Source organism: Mustelus asterias, chromosome 1 (assembly GCF_964213995.1).
Source record: "Mustelus asterias chromosome 1, sMusAst1.hap1.1, whole genome shotgun sequence".
Taxonomy (NCBI): domain Eukaryota; kingdom Metazoa; phylum Chordata; class Chondrichthyes; order Carcharhiniformes; family Triakidae; genus Mustelus; species Mustelus asterias.
In genome coordinates this window covers 146,172,508-146,194,795 of record NC_135801.1, presented here as the reverse complement: position 1 = coordinate 146,194,795, position 22,288 = coordinate 146,172,508, and the positions used below count along the sequence as shown (strand labels likewise).

Below are 22,288 nucleotides of genomic sequence, written 5' to 3'. Positions count from 1 at the left end.
TGAATGAAACACGCACACTTTATTCTTATGACTTCAGCCTACTACACATTTCTATGCAGTTCTTCTGGATTCTATCAGCAAAACCTTCAAACTAGCAATATGCCTCATTAGGCATCTCCCCAGCTTGAAAAGGCATACTCAAAACCTTTACCATGGAAAGCAGGGACTGCAATTATTCTGGTAGAAGCAGCATCATTTTCTTGCTGTCTTGAAACCGATCACAGACTTGGACCAAATACCTCTGAGATAGAAGACAGGCAGAGAGAGATAGGCATCATCCTTCGCCTCAAAGTGAAAGCACTATGGAGGGGTGAAAGCTCCATAGTTGGAGGCCTTGAAGAAGGTGCAAAGGAGAGTTAACAGGATGGTATCAGAATGAGGAATACAAGTTATGAAGAAACCAGGGAAGCTGGAATCATTAGCCTTAAGAGTGATGAATGTCCATGGAAGAAGATTAAACAGAGGTGCTCAAAATCATCTGGGGTTTTGATAGAGGGAACTGCTTCCACTGACAACAGGGGTGAAAACCAAAGCAAGGATTGAAGATGTAAACAAAATCCAGGGTAAGGTTATCATTTTGCGTAGGTATTCCTGCCCGTTAAAATCAAAAGCAAAGCAAGGTACATTACCCAAAAATGCTGTGGTTATGGGTCAATGCTAAAGTCTGCATCAGGTTTTAATCATCACAAAAGCTACAATTTTGTGTTATGACTACATAATATACTTCTTGGTGCAAACATTTGATTCTCCTTATCTACCTGCTTTTCATACTGAAGATCTTCTACTTGCTGCTGCACTGCCCTCAGTTGAAACTTTGAGATGGATGTTTTCTTCTTTCAAGTAAGGAGAACCTAAATGCAGCCATGAGGTCCAAATGGCCACACACATCGCGATTTTGGCTACAGAAATTACTATTTACACACTGGCTTACCTTTCCTCCAGGAGAAATGATTCAAGGTTTTGCATTGCTACCAAATTACAAGTATTACATAAATAAAAGCAAAATACTACTTTCCCTTCATTCCTGCATCTATGCTTTGACCACCTTAGAAATCATAGAAACCCTACAGTGCAGAAGGAGGCCATTCGGCCCATCGAGTCTGCACCGACCACAATCCCACCCAGGTCCTACCCCCACATATTTACCCGCTAATCCCTCTAACCTACATATTTACCCGCTAATCCCTCTAACCTACGCATCTGAGGATTCTAAGAGGCAATTTTTAACCTGGCCAATCAACCTAACCCGCACATCTTTGGACTGTGGGAGGAAACCGGAGCACCCGGAGGAAACCCACGCAGACTCGAGGAGAATGTGCAAACTCCACATAGACAGTGACCCGAGCCGGGAATCGAACCAGGGACTCTGGAGCTGTGAAGCAGCAGTGCTAACCACTGCGCTACCGTGCCGCCCTTCATCCTCCAAAATCTCTGCTTGTAGCTTTCCTTTGCGTCTGCCTGCTACACGTTTTGTTTTCTTAACTTCCTTCCTGTTGATACTAATTCTAGGTCAAGGATCGCCAATTTCTTACTCAAGAAAGTAATAATTGATCTCTTCACAACGGATTCAAACTTGTAAAAAGTCCTTTGCAAACATTCTTGAAAGCAATCACAGATTTCCAAGACATTTTAAGGAAATAAGTTTTCCTTAGTGTTTTGCTTCCAGGCTGTCACATTAATACAAAAATCTCAAACACTTTAAAGGAGTGAACTGAAGTCATTTCACATATATCTGCACAAAATTGTGGCCGTGCATGTCATTTATATATAAAAACCAGTAACTCTGTGCATGCTATATTAAAAGCAAAATACTGTGGATGCTGGAATCTGAAATAAAAGTCTGACAGCATCTGTGGAGAGAGTAGAGCCAACATTTTGAGTCAGGATGACCATTTGTCAGAGCTTAAATCAGACAAGTAGTACATAACCCTTTTCAAAGAGAAAATAACATGACATTTTTATTGATGATTTTTTTTCCTGGTCAGAATGGCTGTAGTTGTGGTTGGTAAATCTTAAATTCTCTGCAGCTATTAAATAGCTTGGCTCCTTTAAATGGTAAATTATTCAAAAGAAAGCAGGAATTTTGGCCTTTTCAGCAAGAGCTAGGTTTGAAAAATGTGATTTTAATTAGTGTCTGATACTTGATGCAAGGTTAAATTGAACAATCGATTTCTTCATTCCCAGTGCCTCCCCACCCCCATCAAAATACCACAAAAGTTGTTTCAGATCATATCAGATTTAAAGACCATCTATTGTTCAAATCTTGCTTCAGATTATCTTTATAATCACTGGCCAAGTAGGCAATCAGTTTTGAAAAATGTAGTAGTGCCACTTCCAAACCAGCAAGTACCCTCATTTAATTTGCTGAGAGTTCTGTACATCATCAGCTAGATGGTGACAGCTACCTAATATTTTGACCATCTTACACTATTTTTTCTGATTGATACTTATGCCATTATTTAGAATCCTGGGTCCTTCTGAAGACATGTACCACTTCTGTTTTATCTCAGTTTTCCTTTTCTGTGTTTTTATCTGGAATATCATGATTTATTAGTGGGGGGAATAAGGATGATTCATGGTCGTTTTATTCGGTGCAAACTTCGGTCCTCTGTTGGCATGCTACCACACTACTTCAGCGGGGTATCAGTATCATTATCTTCTGCATTTCATATTTGTTCAGATTGACATTGTCACTTCTAAACAATAATCCACAGACTTGGCTTTGCGTAAAGCTGATGCTATTTATTGTGCGTGGATGCAAGTGGTGGGATAAACCTTAACATTTTCCTCCTTCTGATACCCACACAGAACTTCATTCCAGAATCACAGAATTCCTACAACACAGCAGGAGGCCATTCAGCCCACCATGTCTGCATGGGCTTTCAGAATGAGCAAAACACTTTACACCATTCTCCCACCTTCTCCCCATTCTTCCTTTTCAGATAACATTAATTTCCTCTTGAATGCTTCAGTTGAACCTTAACCACTCGTTGTTTGAAAAATCATTTCTTCATGTTGCCTTTGCTTCTTTGGCCAATTACTTTAAATCTGCTCCCCCTTGATCTCAATACTTTCATGAGTGGGAACAGTCCAGACCCCTCATAAACCATTTCTGATCTCCCTGCTAATAGTGGCTTTTCATAGAACAAGGAATCTGATTGATTGCACCAATCAAATCTCAATATCAGACAATTAAGAGTTGAGCCACAGCTGCTGTATAATTAATTTATTTTTCAGTAGTGGAAATCCCTTGGTGCTGCTTAGTGAGTCAAAGGATATGTTGTTTTATGCTACATAGCATAAATATATCAGGGATACTGAATTATTATGAGTATAACAAATTGCATTTCCATCACTAAACTATTTGGTAATATTAACATTTCAGATGTGTGATATTGTCTATACTTTTGCAAATATTATAGCTTTGATGAGCAGATGCTTGTTTATATGACCAAAAATTGAGTGCATATATTTACACAATACACAACAATGTTGTAGGAATTACGTGTATAGCTGCAGCTCAGTTGCATCATTGAGAGCAGGAACTTCATACTATTTGGTAGTGTTGTAAGAACACTCAGCAAGCGGCAACACTGGAGAAAGAAGGTTTGGGATTTTTGAGTGGTGTATTGAGTGCGCAAGCGGTGCAAAGAGATCACTGCAGCATGACAAAGATGAGGAGGATTTGGGTGGTAGGAGCACGAAGGTGACAAAAACAATGAAGCATAGAGAGGAGGTTTTTGGTTATAGTCGATGGATTATGGTATGTGGGCACACTGGATCAAGCTCAACAGAGATGGTAGGGTATGGGCTTTGTGGAGCTGTCAGGAAAATGGTCACCTGGGATGAGCCAGTATTTTTGGTGCAATTGCTTGGCTCTGACCAATTATTCCCCCATCAAGTGTTTTGTTCATATGATTCCCCAGTGCTGAAGTGGAAATCCTGTTTTCACTATTAAAGGCATTTAGTGTATTTATTTAATGACTGCCAAATCTACATGCATGAAATGATCAAGACATATCTTCCCATGGGAACATTACTTAGAAAAACATCTCAACCTTACAAAGTCCACAAGCACTCAGCAATCTTAAAAAAGCTTGTTGCCAGTTCCAGCTTAATGACTGATCAGTAGTGTAGCAATAATATTTTTGTCATCAGTTTTAAGACCAATTGTCATGAAATTGGTTCAGTATGAACTGATTGGAAGAGACTATGCATGGATTTATGAATAGGTGATGTCTGTGTCACTTTTTGAATTTTTGAGAATGTCACTAGAAGAGAAAGTAGGGAAGCGACTCAGATGTCACCAAATGGACTTCCAGAAAATATTTAACTCCATTCTACACGATAGATAACACACATGAAAGTACAGGGCACTGAAGTTAATCTCATGATGTGGGCTGATAATTGGTTTTGGAGGCAGACAACAGAATATTAAGGTGAATGGTTTCTTCTCTGGCTTAAGTAGGATGCAAAGGCTATGTTAAATTATGAAAAAGTAGGAGCAAAGGTATGTAGGTGTTGATGTACACAAAACAGGCAGTCAGGAATAAAAATGTACAATAATGGAATTTCAAAGGGTTTTAGAGGTGATTCAGTAATTGTACAGAGCTTTGATCAGACCACATCACTAATACAGTCACAATACTGAAATGGCACTCAGCAAAATCACAAATGACGTGTTTCATGACTGTGACAAAGATAAACTCATCCTTCTTGACCTGACTACATCCAGCCTTTGACACAGTCAGCAAAACCATCCTCTTCAAAAACCTTTCTGCCATCATCCGGTTGTGTGATATTGCACTGGTCTGGTTCTATTATCTATCTCATTTCAGTCAGAGAATCCACTGCACATTATTCCGTTCCTGTTCTTGTACTTTAACTCCCAGTGTTCCCCCAGGATCGCTGATGAGCTTCCACCGCCTACCCCATCATTTCTCAAAGGCACACTGCCATCAACAAAAGCACAGTTAGCTGCCATCCGTACAGTGACCACACCCAGCTGAACCTCACCATTAACCCTCGACATTCCTCCACATTCCCTTCTAAATGATCAAACTCCTTGTCCAACGTCCAGTGACGGATGAGCAGAAATTTCCTCCCACTAAATATTATCATGAGCAAAGCCATTGTTTTCAGTCCCTGCCACACAAACTTGGTTTCCTAGCCTCTGACTCCACTATACTGCTTGGCAATTGTTTGAGGCTGCACCAAACTGTTTGCAAGCCCAGTGTTCAATTTGATGACCTTTTGACAATATGTCCATGCCACCACCAAGACCATTCATTACTACCTTGGCAACATAACCCCAATCTCACTACATTTGCCTTTGGTATGTCCTGAACGGACTATTCAAACACACTTCTGACTGGTCTCCCACATTCCACCCTTTGAACTCCTCATCCTCATTTTCAAATCCCTGCTTGGCCTCATCCCTCTTCTAAAGTTCAGCCAGGTCGTAGTTCCGTGCTCTTGGGGGGGAAAAAAGTTCTGTCGAATCATTTTCACTCATCTGAGAGAACAGTTTAACATTGCATCTGAAAGGCAACACCTTTGACAGTGCAGCACTCCTACACTACAGTACTAATCAGTTAGTCTAGATTTTGTGCTCAGTTTCTCGAGTAGATCCTGAACCCACAAGCTTGCAACTCAAAGGCAAGAGTTCTACCAACTGAATCACACTCAACTGCAGCCATGCAACCCAGAACACTCCCAACCAACAATATAGGCAAGTATTAACTAAAATATTGTGGAATAATATACAAGTACGTGCTCAACATTAAGCACTTATAATTGTTTAAATCTAGATTGTTTAACCATCATAAGTAAACCATTCGAACCACAAAAGATATGGCAGCAATATATGTTCAGTAGTAATCCTACCTCATCAACAACATCCTTGGGGTTACCACTGTCTGGAAACCAAACTATGCTGCCCTATAAATACTTTGGCTACAAAAGCAGATCAGAGGCTGTACCAAGAAACTCACTCCTGACTCCCATCTTACAAGGCACATCAGGAGCATAATGGAATACTCTCCATTGCCTGGATGAGTGCAGCTTCAACAACATTCAAGAAGCTCAACACCATTCAGGACAAAGCTGCCCATTTGATTGCTACCCCATCCACCACGATCATCATTCGCTCCTTGCATCATCGGACCATAGTGGCAGTAGTGTGGACCATCTACAAGATGCACTGCAGCAACTCACCAAGTATTTCAGCACACTCCTGACTTGAGCCTTGTATACGGTGGAAAGGCTTTAGGGAGTCCTGAGGCGAGTTTCTCGCTGCAGGGTTCCTAACCTCTGAGCTGCTCTTGTAGCCACAGTATTTATATGGCTAGCCCAGTTTCCAGTCAATGGAACAGCCAGGATATTGATAGTGGGGGATTCAGCAATTGCCAGGCCATCTAATTTTAAAGTGCGATAGTTAGATCCTCTCTTGTTAGAGGTGGTCATTGCCTTGCACTTGTGTGGCGTGATTGTTACTTGTCACCCCAAGCCTGGATGTTATCTAGGTCGTGCTGCATTTGACCATGGACTGCTTTAGTATCTGGCGAGTCATGAATGGTGCTGAATTTTATGATGCTAGCAAGGTGTGGTTGCTTTTGAAATTTAGCAATTATGCATACCTCAAATTGCAAATCTGGTGTATATTTTAGATAAAACTCTCCCTGCTTAAGAAAGATATCAATTCCAGAAAACAACATCTCAAAACAGGCTTATGATTTCAAGAACATTCCAATTGATGATTGCAAAACACTGGAGAATTAAACTTGTACCACGTTTTAAAGATATGGGAGTGTCACTGAACACAGGATGAGAAAAATTGTGGAAGTCCATGGTGACAAGTTTGGATTCAGTCCAGAAGAAGCATCACTGAGACCTTTTTCATTTCGAGACAAGTGATGGAGAAATATCAGCAGGCCAATGCAACAGGAAGACTGCGTCCATCAAACAAGAAAAGGCTTATAACCAGATGCCTTGGGGAGGAAGTCTGGAAATGTGCTCAAATTTGAAAAGCCCTTGAGAAATATGTGGAATTATTACAGGGCATGTATAAAGGCATGTCAGACAAGAATAAGGGAGGAACGAGAAGTGAGAGTTTTGAAGCCAAAGTTGGATTACACCAAGTGCCACGGGAAGTGCCATGGTCAATGATGTTTGCAGATGACATCAAGCTATGTGGTAGAGATAACGAGAACATGACTGAATATCTGGGGAAAGCACTGGAAGGCCCAGGGACCCAGGTTCAACTCCAGCTTGGGTGACTGTCCGTGTGGAGTTTGCACATTCTCCCCATGTCTGCGTGGGTTTCCCCCAGGTGCTCCGGTTTCCTCCTACAGTCCGAAAGGTGTGCTGCTTAGGTGCATTGGCCATGCTAAATTCTCCCTCAGTGTACTCAAACAGGCGCCGGAGTGTGGCGACTAGGGTATTTTCACAATAACTTCATTACAGTGTTGATGCAAGCCTACTTGTTACTAATAAATAAACTTTTAACTTTAAAGATCCAATTTATGTTGTGTCATATGTTGTCACGTGCTGGGATTTGACCTGGGTGAATAAGATCAGAGTTAAGGTGTGAAAATTATGGGTGAAGGCATGGGGAAAGTAAGTTGCAAGCATTTATGGTGAAGGTTGAAGTATGGAAATCAAATTTAAACAATGAATTAGCCCTGGTTGAGTTTTATGTGACAGAAAAGTATTGCTGAAGCTGAATGGAAGTATTTACTAAACAGTTGTAAGACAAACCTTGTAATTTGGTGTAAAAACCTGGGCATGATTGAGAGAGGAATAACGACTGGGTGGTAATAAGATGCAGGTGTTGAAATGGATGTGCAGCGGAATGAGGACAAAACCAAGCTCCAGCACTTCTTGGGGTCAGCGAAGACTGTGGGCCATCAAAGAAGGCAGCTGAAAAGAGACTGAAAGAGTTTGGTCATGTGTGTGTGAGATAAAGGAATGAAAGAAAAAAAGAGTAAGAGTGGAGAAAAAAAGGAGAAATGAGAGAGCCAGTGAACTAAATGGTGGTGATGGGACTGCCAGGAAGGAGGGTGAAAGGAAGGCCGAAGACAGATTGAAAGATAAATGCAGCAGGATTGGAAGAGGGGCTGGAGAAGGATGATCAGCTAACACTGTGGCAACTCCAAATAAAATTGGAGAAGCTGAAAGAAGATTTCAAGTGTCCAATCCCATATGCAACAAAACCACGATTAAGAGTGCACTTTTCACATAAAAATATGGCTCATTATTCTGTTGTCAACAGAAATGTAATTATGTAAAATCATTTCCAAAATAATTACCCTTTCAAGGCACAATAATTCAAGCCTAATGTTGGTATTGAAAAGCATCTGATGGAACACAATTAGATGACTAGTAGTTAAGGTAAATAATTTAAATGACATTAAACTACTTTGCCAATGAAAACTTCAATTATCACAACAGGTCTTTTTAAAATGGTGAAAAGTTAGTTTGCAACTGCAAAAAAAAATCTCTTCACGCCAGTCCTTTTAACAAAAATACACAGGCAAGTCAATTCAGTCCCAACATAGCAAAGGTATTTGGTCAGAGGTCTCGACCTATTTGAATAGAACATCATACGATTGCTGACTGAGGCACCTTGCTTGATACACATTTGATAGAACAAAGAACAAAGAACAGTACAGCACAGGAAACAGGCCCTTCGGCCCTCCAAGCCTGTGCCGCTCCTTGGTCCAACTAGACCAATCGTTTGTATCCCTCCATTCCCAGGCTGCTCATGTGACTATCCAGGTAAGTCTTAAACGATGTCAGCGTGCCTGCCTCCACCACCCTACTTGGCAGCGCATTCCAGGCCCCCACCACCCTCTGTGTAAAAAACGTCCCTCTGATGTCTGAGTTATACTTCGCCCCTCTCAGCTTGAGCCCGTGACCCCTCGTGATCGTCACCTCTGACCTGGGAAAAAGCTTCCCACTGTTCACCCTATCTATACGCTTGATAATCTTGTATACCTCTATTAGATCTCCCCTCATTCTCCGTCTTTCCAGGGAGAACAACCCCAGTCTACCCAATCTCTCCTCATAGCTAAGACCCTCCATACCAGGCAACATCCTGGTAAACCTTCTCTGCACTCTCTCCAATGCCTCCACGTCCTTCTGGTAGTGCGGCGACCAGAACTGGACGCAGTATTCCAAATGTGGCCTAACCAGCGTTCTATACAGTTGCATCATCAGACTCCAGCTTTTATACTCTATACCCCGTCCTATAAAGGCAAGCATACCATATGCCTTCTTCACCACCTTCTCCACCTGTGTTGCCACCTTCAAGGATTTGTGGACTTGCACACCTAGGTCCCTCTGTGTTTCTATACTCCTGATGACTCAGTATTGTCTGGATCAATGAGTAGAAAACATACTCCTTCTTCCAACTGAAGGGAAGCAATTAAGTGTGATTTTAACAGACAGAAATACAGTTGATGAACTAATCTAACTTTTGGTGGCATCTCTGACCCACAGTGAGAAGTATGGTTTGATCCCAGCAACTTGCACAATCTTCTTCATCTCGACTTGAAACTATTGTCTGACATGGTTTCAGTGCTGGAACTTCAAATTGCACCATGGAGGAATGCTGCCCAGTCTTTACCATTTGCTAAATCACAACAATGCCTTCCACTGGATGCATGTTTGATTCACTCAAGTGGTTCTTCTATCAGTGTGACTCAAGGCATCTCTCAGCATTCTGGAACTTTTCAGCAGCAAAGTGAAACAACCCACGTGAAATGCAGAGAAAAAAATATGGAAGTGGACTAACAATGGAGTACCTCTCACCAATTTTTACAGATGCACCATAGAAAGCATCCTTTTTGGTTGCATCACAGATTGGTATGGTTCCTCCTCTGACCAAGATTGCAAGAAACTACAAGGGTTGTGAACGTAGCCCAGTCCATCATGCACACCAGCCTCCCATCCATTGACAGTCTACACTTCCCGCTGCCTCGGCAAAGCAGCCGGCATAATCAAGAACCCCACACACCCCGGACATGCTCCCTTCCAGCTTCTTCCATTTGGAAAAGGATACAAAAGTCTGAGGTCACGTACCAACCGACTCAAGAACAGCTTCTTCCCTGCTGCCATCAGACTTCTGAATGGACATACCATACATTAAGCTGATCTTTCTCTACACCCTAGCCATGACTGTAACAGTATATCCTGCACCCTCTCCTTTCCTTCTCCCCTATGCACTCTATGAACAGTACGTTTTGTCTGTATAGTGTGCAAGAAATAATACTTTTCACTGTATCCAATACATGTGACAATAATAAATCAAATCAAATACAAGTGACTTGGGAGCAAACTGAAATGTCCATGCAATTAACAAAATGAGAAATACAAAAAAGCAAATAGGAAGAAATTGAAAAAAAGAGCAAGTAACAAATTCAGGGCCAACAAAATAAAATGACACAAAGTGCTGAGAATATCTTCAGGAAACAAAACTGATTGCAGGTTATGAAAAAATACTAGCAGGGATCAATGGGAAGGAGTAAAACATTTTACTCATCAAATTCAGACAGATTATCGTGTTCCAGGATGCACGAGCCCACGCACAGCACGTCATTCTCGCAGAACATCAGGGATTACTAGGCGAAAGGCAGACCATTCAGTTCACCTTCCAACAATGGCTCAGTGGTAGCAGTCTTGCCTGAATCAGAAAATCATGAGTTTAAGCACCACTTCAGAAACTCGAGCGCAAAATTGTAGGCTGACATGCCAATGAAGGAGTGTCGTACTGCCGGAGGTGCCATCTTTCAGACGGGACGTGAAACAGGAGGCCATGTTTGTTCTCTCAGTTGGACAAAAAAGATGCAACAGCACAATAGGCCATATGAGTTCTCAAGCCTGCTCCGCCATACAATAAAATTCAGGCTGAGTTGACAACAACCATACAAAGCTCTCAATTCCTTAGATGTCCCAAAAAATCAATAGAATAGTGTGAACAGTTTTAGTCCCCTTACAGAAGAAAAGATATACTAGCATTGGAGGTAGCCCAGAGAAGGTTCACTAGGTTGATCTCAGGTATGGAGGAATTTTCTTGCGAGGAGAAGGCGAGGAGGTTGAGCCTGTACTCATTACAAATGAGAGGCGACCTTATTGCGACATAGAGGATTCCCAGGAGGATGGTCAGGGTAGATGTTGAGTGGTGCTTTCCCCTTTTGGGAGAGTCTAGGACCAGAGGCATAATCTCCAAGTAAGGGATCGCCCATTTGAGACAGAGTTGAGGAGAAATTTCTTCTGAGGGTAATGAATCTGTGGAATTCTTTACCACAGTGGGTTACAGAGGGTGGGTTGTCAAGTCTGCTCAAGACTGAGATAGACAAATTTTTAATCACTAAGAGAATCAAGGGTTATAGGGACCAGGTGGGAAAGTGGAGTTGAGGATTTATAATATCAGATAAATCATGATCTCATTGAATGGCGGAGCAGACCCAAAGAGCTGACAAATCCCCTGGACCTGATAGCCTACATACGAGAATTTTAAAAGAGGCAGTTGGAATGGTAATGATTTGGATGCGATCTTATAAAATTTCCCAACTTCTGAAATGGTCCCAGCAGATTAATCCAATTCAACTTTATTGTCATTATATAGTGCACAAATACAAACAACAAAAAGTGAGCTTCCAAGATACAAAGAAAAAAAGCAAATGCAAGTAGTCATTATAAAATAGTGCCAATAGCCATTAAGTGTATGCATGCATATTGCACAATACCCATCGTATGGGAATGTGTTGAAGGACGGAGTTCAGCTGGGTAACAGCACTGTGGAAGAAGCTGTTCCTGAGCCTGGTCGCACGGGCTCAAATGCATCTGTCGCGCCTCCCAGATGGCAGGGGGGCAAACATCTATGGCTGGAATGGGTGGGATCTTTAGTAATACTGAAATGTAATCCTACTATTCAAGAATGCAAGGGGATAAAACAGGGAGCTGTAGGCAGATTAGCCTGACAGTCAGGAATTGGGGAATATGCTGTAATCCATTATTCAACAAGTGGCAACAGAGTACTTTGAAAATCCTGATGTGATCAGGCAGAATTAATGTGGTTTTATGAAAGGGAAATTGTGTTTGACAAATCTGTTTGGCATCATTCTTTTGAGGAAGTCACTAACAAGGTGGGTAAAGGTACATCATTGAATGTCATATATTTGGATTCTCAAATCATGATAAGGTGTCACACCAAACACTATTGCACAAGATCAGGAGTAGCATAATGGTTATGTTGTTGGGCTAGCGAGCAGGAGGACCAGACTAATATTCTTGGATATTAAATTCCAACCTCAGCATAGCAGCTGGGCAAATTTAAATGCAATTAATGAATTTAATAAGTCTGGAGTAAAAAGTTAGGGTGGAATTTTTCTATCCCGCCCACCACAGGAAACGAGGCAGGCAGGACATGGACCATGCAAACCTCATTGACCTCAGGCAGGAATTTCTGGTCTTGGGATGAGCGTGGCTGGAAAATCCCACCCTTGGTCTCAGTGAGAATGATTAAATCACCAGACTGTTATTAAAATGCTATCTCTCTGGTTCATAAATGTACCCCCAAAAGGAGGAACAGTTCCATCTTTAACTGGTATAAACTACTTATGACTTCAGACCTACAGCAATGTAGCTGAATCTTAAACTGATCACTGAAATGACCTATCAAGCTACTCAGTTGTATTAAATCACTGAGAAAAGTTTAAAGAGAGCAATAAATAAAGGGACAAATAGCACTGCATCAAACTAGAAAGCACTAAAGGCAAAAGCACAGTTGTCCTACAAAGTCCTCCCCGCTTATATCCAGGGACTTGTACCAAAATTGGGACTGCTGCCCCACTAGTCAAGCAGCAGCCTGACATAACCATATTCACTGAACCATAGCTCACAATCAATGTCCCAGGTATCTCCATCGTTGGGTATCCAGTCCCGCTAGTAGTCAGGATACACCAGAGGTGGCAACACAGTGGTATACAGGAGGGATGGAGTGATGAGAGTTCTCAATTTTTACTCCAGGTCGCATGATGTGTCATGCATCAAACATGGGCAAGAAATCGCCTGCTGATTACCATTAGATGCATCGTGTTGAACACCATTTGGAAGAATCATCGAAAATAGCAAGGGCACAGAATACACTCTGGATAGAGAACTTCAACAGTGACTTGGTAGCCCTTTTGTTGACCAGGCTGGCCAAGTCCCGAAGGTCTGTGCCAGACGGTGAAAGCACCAACAACAAACTTTGACCTCTGCAATCTACCTGTCACAAATGAATTTGTCCATGATTATGCTGGTATGAGAGATTGTCTTCACAAGACTCTGCAGTCAAAGTCCCATCCTCACACTGAGAACACTCTCCAGTGTGTTGCTTGTTAAATGGGATAGATTCATAACAAATCTACTCACTCAAAATTGGGCATTCGTGAGATGCTCGGGGCCACCAGCAGCTGCAGAACTGTACTCAACCACAACATGTAACAACATGTAACCCCATGGCCTGGCATAACCTTCACCTCCCTGTTGCAATCAAACTACAAGGCCAACCCTGGTTCAATGAGGAGTTCAATCTCAAAATTAGGTACAAACCTGGTGAAGCTACAACACAGGATTACATGCGTGCTAACAGTAGCAGCATGCTATAAACAAAGCTATGGTGTTCCCACAGCCAGCGGTCAAATCAAAGCTCTGCAGTCCTGCCACATCCAGTCATGAATGGTGGTGGACAATTAATTAAAAGGCAAGAGGTGGCTCCACAAACATCCCCACCCCTGACCGCCCTTGGCAAGTCTTCTTACAGCACGAGTGGCTTTGTCATGCTTTAACTATCATTGCATATTTTTAAAGACAGTCTGGTTTTGTTCAATTGAGCATATTAAGACGAATTAGCCTCGAGCTGTTCTGACCCACACAATAATTACATAATGGCTTCAAAGAGACACACAAAGTTGCACTCAGACACATTCTTACAAACTAGTCCATTACATAATGGAATGCAGAATGTTCCAATCTTTATGAAAAGTGAATATTCTCAAATATCGTAGCAGTGCTACTCAATTTCTGGAACATATCTGGCCTTTCTGTAAAAACAAAACTCACCATTTTTGTCTTTATTCAAACAGCCAAGGGCACAAAAAATAAGAGGATAAACAATAAAGAAAATATTTTTTCTTTTAGAGGTTCTTGCATTTATAACCACCTTGCACAGGATGTCCCAAAGCATTTCACTATAGTAATTATGTTAATTGTCTGGAGGGAAATGCAACGTTAATATGTACACAAAATTCCAAATACAGCAACAAGAAGTAATAAGAAAATTTATTTTAGTGATACGAATGGAGCAACTGATCTTGTGCTACTTCAATAGTATCGGGAATCTTCCATCACCTGTGGGGGAAACAACATTTCTGCATCACAATCTAGCCAATGGCTAGAACCTCCAATTCTGTGCTTATGTCTTTGGCGTGGGTCTCAGAAAGATAAGTACTGGCGGAAGGTTTGAAGCGGTGGCAAGTGTGGACTCTAGTTCCCTGTCCATCCATGTGCCAGATTGCAAGCAATTTGTTGAATAAGAAACAACTATTTCAGCCCATGGTCTAGAGCAACAAATACCACAGACGACAATCCAACCAGATTATTTTACCAACCTGATCAAGTAGCAAAATATTTTCCACACAGGCTATCTCAGATTACCATGCTGTTTCAGAAAATATTTCTGTCACCCGGTCCACCATCATCCAGAGTTGCTCGAAACAACTGCTTTATTGGAAAGTAACAGCTAAGCATAATGCTGTTGGCTATATTTTTTGGATTCATCAAGCAATAATCAAAACAAACCACCTACATTTCATACAAAAATCAATATCCAAACTTTTACTTCAGCTCAAGGGCAGCTGCCTACCTAGGATCACAGAATGTTTACAATGCAGAAGGAGTCCATTCAGCCCATCGAGTCTGCACTAGCTCATCAAAAAGAACTTTCGACCTAGCTCCACTCCCCTGACTTGTTCCCATAACCTTGCACATTCTCTCTTGCATTATTGCTTTGTGGTCTATTGTTTGTAATCAAAACCAAAGAACAATAAAACTTGAGAATCAAAAGACAAGGCCTATAAATGTTCAGTCACTCATGAGCCTCCAGAAAATGTTTGTCTTGAAAATACAGACATTTTTTAAGAACAGTCAGCAAACAGGACATACAAAAACTTACTTTGCTCAGGATATCATGGTGCACTCACTCATTGTGTTCACATGCAACCATGCATTTCCTGCTTCCAGAAGTTACGAATACATTCACCTGATAGTAGGACACATTAATAGTGACACATTTCTTATGATCTTGTGGAAATAAAGTTTCTTACCATTCAGTTTGTTTGAAGAAAGATTGACAGACTCTTTCTAAATACCTGAAATTTTACTCCCTTAAATCTTAACACTTAAAGTGTTAAGGTTTAAAGTTTATTTATTAGTCACAAGTAAGGCTTACATTAACAGTGCAATTAAGTTACTGTGAAATTCCCCTAGTCGCCACAGTCTGGTGCCTGTTCAGATGAATGCACCGAACCAGCGCGTCTTTCAAAACGTGGGAGGAAACCGGAGCACTCGGAGGAAACCCACACAGACGTGGGGAGAACATGCAGACTTCACACAGACAGTGACTCAAGCCGGGAATCGAACCCGAGTCCCTGGCACTGTGGAGCAGCAGTGCTAACCATTGAGCTACCATGTCACCCTATTCCTTCAATTTGTGCCAAATTTTGTTCTAGAAGAAGGAGGAAAGTGTCTAAAATTCGGAGAGACAGAAGAAATTGCCCAACATTTCGGACAGAACAACTGAAAAAAGTTCTAAATTTCACCTACACTTTTTTTCCTTACTGGGGGCCTGGGCTGGGGGAGTTATCTAATGAGGAAAGGGTGGACCCATACCCACTGGAGTTTAGAAGAATGAAAGGTAATGTTATGAAAAATAGAAGATCCTAAAGACACTTGATAAGTTGGATGTCGAAATGATGTTTCACCTGGTGAGAGAGACGAGAACAAGAGTACACAGTTTAAAAATAAAGAATCTCCCACTTAAGAGAAAGGTGACCGTTGGCCTGTGGAATTCTCTTCCCAGAGAGCAGCGAACGCTGGATCATTGCAAATTTTTAAGGCCGAGTTAAGCAGATTCTTGATTGACAAGAGAGCAAAACGTAAAGGGAAGAAACAAGACAGTGGAGTTGATTCGAGTTGACAAGATGGAAAGGGTATAGAGGAGACACGGATGTTGCCTAAGCTGGAGCATTTCAGCTCGTAAGAACAGCTGATTAGGCTGGGGTTGTTTTTCTTAGAGCAGAGAAGGTTTTGGGGTACCTCATTAAGATGTACAAATAATGAGGAATAAAGATATGACGATACTTTACGCTCAGTAGAGAGGTCAATAACCAGGGGGGTCACTGATTTAATTAAGGAGCAGGAGATTTAGAGGGGGATTGAGGAAAAACCTTTTCACCCAGAGTGTGGTGAAAATCTAGAACTCATTGCCTGAAAGGCTGGTCGAAGTGGAAACCCTCAAACCATGCAAGAAGCATTTAGCTGAACACTTGAAACACCATAACATACAAGGCTACAGATCAAGTGCTGGAAAATAGGATTAGAATGGATAGGTGCTTGATGGCCAATGCAGACACTTTGGGCCAAAGGGCCTCTTTCTGTGCTGGAGGGACTGAGAGAAAGATTTCAAGGCAGACAGGGCATTGTATTCATATTATATAATTCATGTAAGCAGGAGGCGGCCATTTGGCCCTTCAAGCCTGCTCTATGTTTCATTTTGATCATGGCTGATCATCAAATTCAATACCCTAATACCGCCTTCCCCCATATCCCTTCATCCCTTTAGCTCCAACAGCCACATGGCCCTGAAAGCTAAGTCCAAAATGATTCATTCTTTCCCCAGTGCAAACTATTCATGTGCATGCGGCCTTAAATTTATTGGCAGGAGCTCATGGATCCTACTGCCTGCTTTCCACCAAAGAGAAACACAAGATTAGATGCAGGCCACTGCTCTCCAGATTTGCATCATAACTTTCACTGAGTCAATACAAAATTTAAATGCTGCAAATACTAGAAATCGGAAATAAAAACAGAAAATGCTGGAAATACTCAGCCAGACTGGCATCATCAATGGAGAGAGACAGAGACGGGGTAATTATGCTGATGACATTTTATTAGTAGTGTACAAATCCGGCTTGAGACATGATGCAGAATGGTGGGCTACAGATTTCCAGGGTATTTGGGGCTACTTCAGGCATGAGGAGCCAGTCCAAGTTAGGTAGGTTTTACCTTAACAGAGCTAACACCTACTATACGAGAAATGTAACTGATGATTGAGGGGGAGTGGTGAGGTGCAGAACAGGAAAATAAGGCAATCTAGCAGGGAATGGACATCAGAAAATATGGGAAGTTGAGGGGTGAAGCAAGGTGCACAAAGGACTGGAAGAGGCAAGCAGGACTTGAGTGAAGATCAGTAAGCAAAGATCAGTGAACAAGGCTTTGAAGGGAATTCAGTAATCATCGGAAGAGCCAAAACCTACAGGGCTATGGAGAATGGCGTGGAGGGAAGGGTTAGAGATTGACACCAGATGAATTCTCTTGCAGAGAGCCTGCTCAAACACGATGGGCTGCCTGGTCTCCTTCTATGCTGTAATATGATTCTATCATTCAGAAATAGGTAAGATCAAAGGGAGCAAGTGCTGACCCGTCAATGATGGATTTTGTTATTTTCCCCATCGGGAGAATATAAATAGAAAACAAATTTACTGAATGACCCCGAAACGAACAAATTATGAACAAGATTCTACTAGTTGTAGCTCTTTCTTTAACACAAATCAGAACTAACACAATTTGGCATCAAAAGGCAAAAATATTTCAAATAAAAAAGGTAAATTTCACTTTAAATAGTCAGTACAACCACAATGCATTCACATCAGTCCCAGTACAAATGTGGTACTACGTACCTCAGTTCCACAATTTGTTGTTATTCATTTGTGCAGGATAAGTCAAGAGTCCTATCTGATAACAGCTTTTATCTGAGTTTTAAAGCTAAGATTGTCACTAGCAAGGAACACTTTTATGAGCCCTTGCTCCCTCTGGTTCTGGCAGTCCTGATGGTGTCACTTTCAAGAGTCCCTTTCAACCATCAACACCTCAGTTCCCAATTGGCCATTTCTAGGAAAGCAGCCAACTTGCACAGGACCTCAAAGAACTCCTGTCCCCTTTTCTGCCACACAGAAAAACTGACCTCTTGCTGATTGATTTGCTTCTCCTCCTCAAGAATTCTATGCCACTTTTCCTGTCTCTGTACACCTTCACATTTCAACTCCTCTGCCTCTAGCTCTCTTTTGTAAATGCAGCTCTCCGTTCTATCTGCGAGCCACAGAGATTCTTGTACTAATTTCCTTCCTGTCGCTACTACTTCCACATTAAGGGTTGTGAGGTCCCATAGACCAATATTTATTATCCAAGAAAATTACAATTAATTCCTTCACAATTAATACAAACTATTAAAAATCATTTTCAAACCTTCAAAACAATTAGATTCCATAGACCTTATACAGAAGTTACAATTTTTTCTGAATGCATGCTTCCAGATCAAAGTGTGTCATCATTTTGGAATATGTACCATACATGTACCGATTGCGGAAAAGAAGCGAGTTGCAGTACAAGTCACCACATGGATCTTTATAACACAGTGACAATAAGAGGTCTGGCTCAAGGGAAGGATTGAAAATGTGACATTCCTCACTTCAAGGTATATTCAGGAATGAAAGGGAATGAAAAGAGGTTGGCAGTATTGATCAAGGAAACTATTAAAGCACTGAAGAGGGATAATGTCATAGAGGTGCCAAAGGCAGAGTCTATTTCACTAGAATTAATGAGTAGATGAGCTACTACATTACTGAAAGTATACTTCAGGTCACAAATAGAGAGAAGACAACGGAGTGGTAACATTTGCCAGCAAATTATGGGAAGATGCAAGAATTATTGAGTGGTGCTAATGGAGGAGATCAATTTTCATAATAACTGTACAGACGGGCAAAATAACAACATAAATGGCAACGACGGGGGGGGGGGGGGGCATCCAATTTAATGGATTCAACCAGTCAACATATGATCTACCAATTTTAATATCAAACATAGATTGCAGTCGAGCTTTCATTTTATTCTGCAAATAGAAACTTGAATTTTGCAATGTTTTGTAATTATTTGTCAACTGTAACAACAATTGTGCAATTCTTGTATTATTTTGTACAATTTTTAGTGATAGCCTGTGTTATGAATTATGATGACTGGTTTTATTTCTATTGTCATCACAATTTGGCGCCTGCCACCATGATTATTTTTATTTTAAAGAGTTATATCTATTCAAAGCTAGAGTTCCCTGAAAGACTCGGCAGAGATTGACATGAGCCTGAAGGAGGCAGCTTATAGCATTTGCAAGGTTCACAATAAAGTAGACACCAAGTTGAATGAAAATAACATAAAGAAGATCCAAAAGAGGTATTCAGCAAGTTTGACAGTATCTGTGGAGGGAGAAACACAGTTCACATTAAGTCTTCTTCTGAAAAGTCATGCTCCATCTGAAACATGGGATGGGATTTTACGGCCTCACTCAAGCGAGACCAGAAATTCCCGCCCGAGGTCAACAGACATTTCTGTTGTTCGCCCCGCACCCGCTCCGATTCCGTGGTGGACGGGGCGGTGAAATTCTGGCAATTGGCTCTGTTTCCTCACTCCACAGATGCTGCCAGGCCTAATGAGCATTTCCAGCACTTCAATGTAATTATGCACTGTTTCTGAAATAATGTGTGAGAATTATTCCCACTTGAAACATCATAACATTCAAAGATATGGGACAAGTGCTGAAATATGGGATTACCGCGACTTTAGTGGCAGCAATTGTCAATGGGCCCCAAGGGTCTTTTTTGCCCTGCCCTATTCCATTGAAGGAGGACAGCATTCAACTATTCAATTAGTTCACCATGAGCACTCTACTCATCAACAAGTGGTGATTCCAGCAAACCTAGCATAAACTGATTTATATATTCCATCTTGATCAAGACTCAGCACCAAAAACAAAGCAACTGAACTGGGTATTTATCTCATTGCATTCGTGAGACCTTGCAGTGCAAAAACGGCTGTCATATTTGCCTGAAAAGTATCAACGACTGAACTTGAAAGATAAATCCAAGGATGTCGCAAAGTAGTCTTATAGGACAACACGGTGCCATAGTGCTGCCTCACAGCGCCAAGGACCCAGGCTCGATTCCTGGCTTGGGTCACTGTCTGTGCAAAGTCTGCACATTCTCCCCATGTCTGCATGGGTTTCCTCTGGGTGCTCTGGTTTCCTCCCACAGTGCGAATGACTGCTGGTTAGCTGCATTGGCCATGCTAAATTCTTCCTCAGTGTACCTGAACTGGTGCCAGAGCGTGGCGACTAGGGAATTTTCACAGCAACTTCATTGCAGTGTTAATGTAAGCCTACTTGTGACACTAATAAATAAACCATGAAAACTTTAACTCAATCCGAGGACATATAAGCACAACATAAAATAAGTTTATAATTTGCTAATTGGATTTTATTGCGAAGCAGAAGTGCACATCAACACACTGATGAATAAAGTACTCTTTGAAGATAACAATCAATAAACAGAGGGTTAAAGAACATCAAAACATTTTAGACATAATAAACTTTTGCTGTTCCATTCATGTGCCTTGAATGCATTCCAGGAAACAAACAATGTACTTCCTAATGAAGCCAGGACAAACAACCTAATTGTGTACTTTATATGAAATCATCTTTTGTGTCGGGATAACCCCATTCAAGGGAAAAAAAACACTGCATCCTGTTTAACTGCAGAAAGTGCTGGCAATGCTCAGCAGGCCTGGCAGTATCTGAGAGACAGAAACAACGAATACTTCGAATCTTCTTCTCAGATTCATATTGAAACATTAAAGTTTCTCTCTCCACAGATGCTGCTAGATCTGGCGAATATTTTCAGGGCTTCTATTTTTATTCCTGATTTCCAGCATCCTCAATATTTTGCTTTTATTTATCCCATTTAACTAGTTGGTGACAAATATTGTACTCGCCAGACAGATGAATTCCAACAAATCCAGCATGCTGAAAAACCGTTCCTTCACCTGTTGCTGGGTTAAAACCCTGGAACTCCCATCAGAATGGTGAGGGTTCTGATACATCATGGACTGCAACAGTGCAAGAAAACAGCTGACCGCCACCGTCACCTCAAAGGCAATCCGGGATAAACAACAAATGCTGACTTAGACTACAATGCCCACATCCCATGAGTGAACAAAAGTAATTTCAAAATTTGTAGTTTCGGATAGAAAACTTTCATAAGCTGGTACCCACTTCCAGGATTTAACTTTGGGCTAACAGTTATGGAAAAGGGATTTTGTATTTTAAATTTCTTTGATTCTATACAGTTCAATATAAATGAACTTACATATGACCTATATATAAAACTTCAATATATATATGTGCCTGCACAATAATTTTTATGTACAAGACAGGTAAACAACTGCACTCAGATAAAATGCATGTTTTACAATTATGAATTTTATATTTATCACAACTCCAAATTATAGTTGTTGATTAAAGCATTTTAAAACTATTTCCAGCTCCTTGACGCCAACACATAACATAGCAATTAATTATACAACTGCAGAGCACTACATTTGTTACTGGTTTTGTTACAAGGATAGCCGGTACATTTGCCTTTGGGTTCCACTCTAGATTTTTTGTCAGGGTTTATTTCCTTAGCCTTCAACGTTTCCAAAGTGTCCACAAGGCAATAGAGCTATTTGCCCATAGCTGTGAGTTTGATTAATCTATGTCAGGATGCGTTCGCATGCTGATGGAGATCATCTGGGGGTCAAACCTCCTCGGAGCATATTTAAAACTTCAGCATTTCATTGCGATGGGCCCAGTTTCCATGCATCACCACAAGGAGACACATCTGAGTGCTTGTTGATGGAGAAGCTGTATGCTGATGGGGAAACTTAAACAATGGGCTCTCTTTTTCGCATTGCGACTAGCCAGGGATGTAGGCTGAAAATTATAGACAAACTTGCATACGTTCTTCACCCACAGATTGGATGCATCACATCAAATGCATTGTTGCTTTCTGGCGAACAAAACCAGGGATGTCAAGGTGTGGAGGAGGGGGGGGATGTTTGAGCAGCCCAGTGTCTCCATGCATTTTGCCTAGGCTTGCAT

The 22,288-nt window shown here is 41.3% G+C and overlaps 1 protein-coding gene across 3 annotated transcripts in view; it reads right to left on the bottom strand.

The window, feature by feature from the left end:
* Nucleotides 1-22,288, bottom strand: part of nedd4l (NEDD4 like E3 ubiquitin protein ligase) — a 446,698-nt gene that overhangs the window by 378,731 nt on the left and 45,679 nt on the right. The window lies entirely within an intron of this gene.